Source organism: Pinus tabuliformis, chromosome 6 (assembly GCF_031772625.1).
Source record: "Pinus tabuliformis cultivar Carrire ecotype Pingquan chromosome 6, CPIR1, whole genome shotgun sequence".
In the NCBI taxonomy this organism is placed as follows: domain Eukaryota; kingdom Viridiplantae; phylum Streptophyta; class Pinopsida; order Pinales; family Pinaceae; genus Pinus; species Pinus tabuliformis.
In genome coordinates, this window is record NC_142292.1 from 612777463 (window position 1) to 612785207 (window position 7745).

Here is a 7745-nt window from a genome sequence, read left to right on the forward strand (position 1 = left end):
TGTTATAAAACATGAAGTCCAACCAAAGGAACATGAGAAGATAGAGTTTGAGCTTAAGGAGGAAAAATTAGACTCTACAATAGAAGAGGAATCAGAAGATGAAGAGCCACAAACTCCAGGTGTGAGAAGATCAGTTCAAGAAAGAAGGCGGTTAGAAAGGTATAGTCCATCTATTTTCTGTTCAAATTTTTCTTTATCTATTACTGATGATGATCCCAGAACTGTGAAGGAAGAAATAGATTCAAAGGATGGCAAACTATGGAAAGAGGCCATGGTTGATGAAATGGAATATTTGCACAAAAATGAGGCTTGGGATCTGGTGAAGTTTTCGGTTGGAAGGAAACCCATTGGAAGCAAATGGGTGGTCAAGAAGAAGACAAATGCAGAAGGAAAGGTGGAGAAATGCAAAATTTGTTTGGTAGAAAAAGGTTATTCCCAAGTGCCAGGAATTGATTTTGGTGATATTTTTTCTCTTGTTGCCAAGTTAGATTCTATTAGATTACTTTTATCTGTTTCTGTTGATTTTGATTTTGAGGTAGAAAAGATGGATGTGAAGACATAATTTCTTCACGGGGATCTGGAAGAAGAGATCTACATGAAGCAACCTGAAGGTTTTGCAGTGAAGGGTAAGAAAGAACTGGTATGTAAGTTAAAGAAGCCTCTGTATGGGTTAAAACAGTCACTAAGGATGTGGTATAAAAAATTTGATACATTTATATGGGGACTTGGCTTCACCAGAAGCAAACCGGATAACTATGTGTATTTTAAATTAACTGGTGATCGTGTATTTTATCTAGTATTTTATGTGGATGATATGTTGTTGGTTGGAAATAACAAACAAATTATCCAGGATTTGAAGAACAAATTGTCCTCCAAATTCGACATGAAAGATATTTGTGCTACAAACTATATTTTGGGCATCGAAATTAAAAGAGATCGGGCAAATAGGAAGCTCTAGTTAAACCAGAGGAAGTATGTCGAGACAATACTGCAAAAGTTTAATATGCAGGATAGTAAACTGGTGAAGGGTCCTATTCCTATTGGTGTAAAGTTATCTGCTAAACAGTGTCCCAAGACACAAGAAGAGGAAGAGTACATGTCTCATGTTCCATATGTAAGTGTAGTCGGTAGCCTGATGTATGTGATGGTTTGCACTAGACCGAACATTACACATGTAGTGGGAGTATTGAGCAGGTTTATGTCAAAACTAGAAAAGGAGCACTGGATAGCAATGAAGTGGGTTTTCAGGTATTTGCATGGCACTAGTGATTATTGTTTGTGCTAGCAAGGAAGACCAGCATTGGACAAAATTTTTGATATCCGTGGCTTCATTGATGCATATTGGGATGGAGATTTGGATTAGAGAGGATCTACAAGTGGGTATGTGTTTAGCCTATTTGGAGGTGCAGTCATTTGGATGAGTAAGAAACAATTTGTAGTGGCATTATCAACTATAGAGGTTGAATACATGACAACCACTCATGCAAGCAAGGAAACAGTTTGGTTGCAAAGATTGTGTTCAAGTATGGAGTTAGTACAAGGAGCTATAAGGATAGACTGTGATAACCAAAGTGCAATTTTCTTGGCAAAGAACCCTGCTTATCATTCAAAGACAAAGCACATTAATGTTCAGTATCACTTTGTGAGGGATATGATATAAGACAAAAAGGTGTTGCTAGTAAAGGTGGACACTTTGAAGAATACTGTAGATGCGTTGACAAAATATATGAGCTCTGAGAAGTTCTCTTGGTGTAGAGAAACAATGGGAATTGCAGGGCTAAATAAATGACCAAGCTCTCCTATGGTCCCCTGTGGAAATAAAACAACAAGTGGGAGATTGTTGGGTTGTGTTATATTCTTTCCATGACTAGCTCCCCTAGTTAACTGGGGGGTTAGAGGGGGGGTGGAGCCCCCCATTTGTTGCACTGATTGCACAGTGGGGGGGTCATAGGGGTGGTTGAGAGGGGCAGGTAGCCCCCCTCTATGAGGTTTAGGGCAGCACCCCAGGGAAATTTTTTTTGGACCCTACATTAGGTGGGCAGATGTACTTATGGTTTTGTGCATGGTTTTCACACATGGTTTTGGGCGCAATGGTTTTCGGTCCATGGTATTCGATGCTTCAGATTGTATATATATGTATTGTAACATTGAAAGGAACATAATGAAAAATCAAGCTAGTAGTCCCAGTTTTGGGATCTAGGGGAAAATATCTATGTATATGTGTTTTATGTGTTATTCTCTCGCATTGTTTATTTTCTGTGTTTTAGAATTTGTATTCAGGAAATTTCAGTACGGGGTTAAAACCTACAAAACAAAGAAGGAGAAATAAAGTTTGCAACATCAGTTACAAGCCAAGGAGGAGGCCTTGGAAAAGTTGAAGCATAACACGATGTTGACGGTAATAGACCTGACAACATTCAGGGGATCTCCCTAATATGAAGTCCCAACTAGACCTCAAATTGTTTGGAGTAGGAGTCCCAACAATGGGTGGTATTTCAATGCCTTGACCAGGGTAGCGCGTAAAGGTAAGCATGATAACTTTGGGTGAGAGAAAGTGTGTGTGACCCTACAGAGAGTCAAGGGTGATGCATGAATGTTCTAGCACATGAAGGGGAAAACGAAGTGTACCCCTTAGAAGCCTGTAATAGTACACAACTTGAAAGGAACACATGAGCGGAATGACATTACAAGATAAAATGAAGAATAATCCACAAATTAAAGTGATGAGTTAATCCAACAACATGCATTCAAAAATATTTGTACAATTTCATACAAATTAGTCCATAAGAAAATGCATATGTTAAACAAAATAGATTGCCAACATAACCATAATAGTCTAACTATATTAACAACATATACGTGAAAGTGTGTTGGCTATGATATTATTATTATAAGTGAAAGTTCCATCTATACATACACCATTTATGACCACTAGCCCCAATAGTGGAATATTGCAGTCAAGAACGCCCGCTCAACCAAAGAAGTATACTCGCTCTATGCTATGGAGAATCCAAGGCTCTTCACAATACTCCCAAACCTTCTCTAAGCCTAAACCTAGCCAAAAGCTTGGATCCCAAAAGGCTATTCTATGAGTTATGAGATTCTATTGATAATAAAGGGTGGGATGACCCTTGACATTCCCCTTTGTGACTTTTTGACTCCTCTCATGACTCTTCAACTTCTTTACAAGTAACTCGTTACATAACATGATGGCCTTTTGCATTCCACTAATGACACTTGGAATTTCATTTACAACATATTTACAAATAATATTACATTTTCCACATGCAACCATGTGAGACAAAATAGGCTAGAGATAGCCTAATAAGAAAAAACACTATGATTCCAAAATTTAGGGAAAGACCAACTCAACAGCCTCCACTTAGTGCTTCTTGGTCACATATTGATGCCAATATTGGTACTCTATGGCCATGTCCCCAAACTATTTGATGGCGTCTTTCAGAAAGTGTACCCTTGTCTCCATGAAATCTAGGTATATTGTCTTGAAACCTGTATCCAAGTCTTCCTTGGTGGCCTCTCATCTTAGCTTCTCCCCATACTCATTGATCTCTAGCCAAACTTGGTTCCTGGGTTTAGCATTAGTGAGGGAGGTGATTCATGGGATCATGTGATTTCTCACTATGACATCCAAACTATTGCACAACCCACATATGAGGCATGTATGCTACTGATGAACCTTATCGTAGTTCTGGATCAAGATTCAGACCTTTTCTTTCTCCAGCTCTACGTGTGGCCTCATCTTCTTAACTAAGTCAAGTGGCCCCCTTTGTACCTCATTTCCCACTCTTGTACATGGGTGATGGTAGCATATATTTTCTTGAGAGTTTGAACAAACTCTTTTCTCTGCTGTTGTAAGCCATGCACACGAAAACATGCTCTATGCATGGTGAAAAATCCATCATAATCTTCCACATGGTACACTCATGTGTTGATACTTCAACAAGTATCACTATCCTTATTTCCCCCAATATGAAAACTACATTTTATGTTGATGCCCAGAGTTTTTTTGCCTCTTGCCTAGTAGCCTGCAAGTTCTTTTCCAGTTGTTCATTCTCGACCATCAAGAACTTAACATTTGATCTTGTTTCTCCTGCATAGGCCAAGCTGGATTTGGCAAGGGTAGTTAGATGCTTCCTGGTGTCTGACCCTATCACCCTTTCCTTGATGAATGTAGGTGATGCATGAACATCTAGAAAGTGCTTCCTCCACACTTGTAAAATCTTCTTCTGCAACTCATCAAATGTTAGATTGTACACATCCATGACTGGATGATCATCAAGGGGAACAATATCTCCTAACTCGCTCGAGACAAGCTCTGGCATTGGAGGTGGTGGAGACAGAGAGATGACCTTTGGTGCTCTCAGTATAAGGTCAGTGTCTTCATTCTAAGGCTCTTGTATCCAACTCCATGTCTGTCACTTCAATCAATTACTCAAATTGTTAAGCAAGATCCCGGTCCTACATTTGTTCACCCTCTTCCTTAGTTGTTGGTTGTTCTGACTCATCAACCTGTATGGGTCTTTTTTGCTCTATCATTGTGCCTTGTATTTGTTCCTCTTCCTGCTTTTTCTTCTCTTCTCTTTCTCTCCTCTTTAGCTCTTGTTCTTCCTTCAACTTGTTCTATGTCTCCTGCAACCTCTCCTTTTATCTCTTCCTTTGTTCTGTTCTCTTTATCTGTTGCTCCCTCTTTGCTTCCACTACCAAAGCATCCTTTTCCAAGATAGTATATGCCTTCGTCTTGCATATTTTCTCTCCATCTAGGCCCTTAGCAACCTTCCTCTTTCCCTTGTCCTTCACTGTGTTGCTGCCTTTTCTTGCTATTGTTGTTGCTTCTAGAGCTATTATTTCCTGAAAAGAATCCTTCCAAGTTGTTTCTATACTAATCGGCTCATGGAGTTTGGAGACATTGTAATAGTACCTCCAAGGGTCCTCCTCTAGCCAATGAAATGCACCATGGATCCATGGAAATTACACTCTCACATAGTGGTCCTTGCACATACTGTGGGGATTACATAGATTAAAGTCTCTAGTGTCGAATGCGAATTTCACTATCTCCTTAGTCTCGACATCTGCATCTTTCAATCTCTTAATCTTGTATAATATGATCCACAAAGGAAGAGCCAGTCATGGGGCTTTATTCTTCCTATGTAGACCTATTGACAACCCTTTAGAGAGGTGGTATGAAACTTCTTGCATGATCAACTTGTCAATGGCATAACTTGATAGAACATGCAGAGGCTTCTCTCCACCAAACACTTTGATGAAGGTGCCACATGGTGAGGCAGACCAATATGCAATTTTTACTATCACCTCCATTTCTTCTCAAGACATGCAAGGTGGATCTTGCTAAAAGATAATCTTGTACAACGAGATGATAAATTTCTTAGTTAACCTTTCCATCACTCCTCGATAGTTGCGGTCAGAAAGCAACTTGCAATACATGTTGACGATAGTCCCTTTTGGTGTCCATGCCTAGTTCATGCCAAGGAACTGTTGTTGGGCATAGATTGCATCGAGTAAGTATGCAGACATGTAAAACCTTGCTTGGTCATTCTTGTGTGGATTATGAGCATTAGCCACATGGATCTTCAACTGATGAGCCAAAAAATCTGATCAATTAAATGGCTTACCATCACTCATCAACTGGTTCCGTAAGACTACCCACCCTTTAGGAAAGGTTTATGTTTTCTTGTTGACCATATATTCTGCAGGAAAATATGTTCAAGAATTGATAAGCCATCCCAAGGGACTTTGTCTTGTAAACATGGGTAGGTGTCTGTCTAAACTTCGATGACTCTTTCACCTAGTGCTTGAAAATGTCTCTCATGTTCACATAGATATTGGTGGCATAAAAGAGTGAGTCCATGTGCTTCATCAACTAATATAAATGATACATATGTTGAATGTTCTCTACCCTGAAGGTTGCAAGCTCTCTCCCACTGGCACTGCTCAATGTCATAGTTTGTTCATCTGTGTGTGAGACAATCCAGTTGATGATGTCTGCACATGGGAAAGCAAGTTACCTGCATGCAACCTTGTATAGCCCCGATCGTTGGATACTGAGATAAACCTGTCGGTCCATTGAGTCTTCCTTGAAGTTCTCTTTAAAAGTATCTTTGATATGCTACCATGTTAGTGGTGTACCCTTCTTAATGAACAACTGATTATCTGCATAAACTGGTAGATAAAATGATATCTGCTCAAATGCTTCCCTAGTACTTCTCTCGATGGTTTCCTTTGATGCAACTCTCTTGGATGCCATGTTAACTGTAAATGCTAGAGAGATGCTCAACAAAATTTGTACCTGTGGGATAGAGAGGACACTCATGGCAGGCAAATGTCAGCTTAAAAACCAAAGCAACTTCAAGACAAGATCAAGCAACAAGTCAGACTCATGATGGGAAGGATTGGGCAATTCTGGCTAACAAAGGTCACTGGATGACTATGGAATTGTGCATTAGGTATTCCCAGTAGCCATTTGGGAAGCTTGATGACTGGAACTATGAAATATGCAGTTCAGTCTGATCCAAGGCCCAGACAGACTGCGCATTATGCAATCTTAGTGTCCAAGCTGGGAGGTTGGCTCCTGGAACTGCGTAGTGCGTATTTGAAGCCAACCTATGACAAGTTCTATGAAATTCTAGAAGCCAAGGCAGAGGCCTTGGGCTCCCAAATTGGGTAATGCATGAATTGAAGTGTGAGATCTGGGGAAAGGGACCTAGATCTACCCATGGGGAGTGTGAAAGACAAGATGATCTAAATGATGATGTGATAATGAGTGCAAATCTGACTAAGCATTAATTCATGCATGTGAAATAGGTGCATGAGTCAATTAAATTGAAAGAAAATGAAGCATGTGAATAAAGTTATCGGAACGATGACCGTGGGTGCAAAAATAGGGTAACTCATGCGACACTCAGGAAATGAAATCTAAAACCTGAAACAACACTTCTACAAGCTAAAAGAATTTAAAATGCTAGCAGTCGTTCAAAGAAACAAGTGAAATAAATCTCTTGCAAGATAAACAATAGAAAACAACAGAAAAAGCAGCAAAATACTAGAAAAGAAAAACTCATGTGGAAAAGTGACAATGATCGCACCAAAGGTTCCTTTATCTCCTCATGAATGATAGAGCTCCAAGATCGAGTGTGAAAATAATCTCTAACAATGTTGATTAAATATATTTGGTCAAGTTAGGGTTTATGATGAGCGTGCCTAAAATCAAGGAAAAAGTAACACTTAGCGGCATTTTCTAAAAATAGTGCAAGTGCCACCTTTGGGTTACTAAAAATAGATCCCTATTTTTTAGGGACGTTTTTTTTCTTTTTCTGTCCTTTTACCATTTTTGGGAAAAACTTCCATTGTGTAGTTCTGGGAAGGACCGGGCAAATTTCTGGTTCATGCACTGATCACTTTCTAAGCACTATGGGTTCTGCACAATTTCTAGGCTCAGTGGCTCTAGGTTGCCTCTCATTTCTGCGTAGTTTCCTAGCTCAAGGTTGGTTGTCACTTAGTACTACACAATTCCCAATAGCAAGGCCAATTGCCTTCAAGAATTGTGTAGTTATTTAAGGCAAGCTCGAAACTGTCAAGGGACCAAGTGAAGAGATCGTCTTATGTGTTAGAAAATGAACTAAGTGAGAAAAAACAAGCCAAGATGAAAATAATAAGGCTTAGTCAAAGCACATGTACCTGGATCAGTGCAATATGAGCTATTGTGGTTT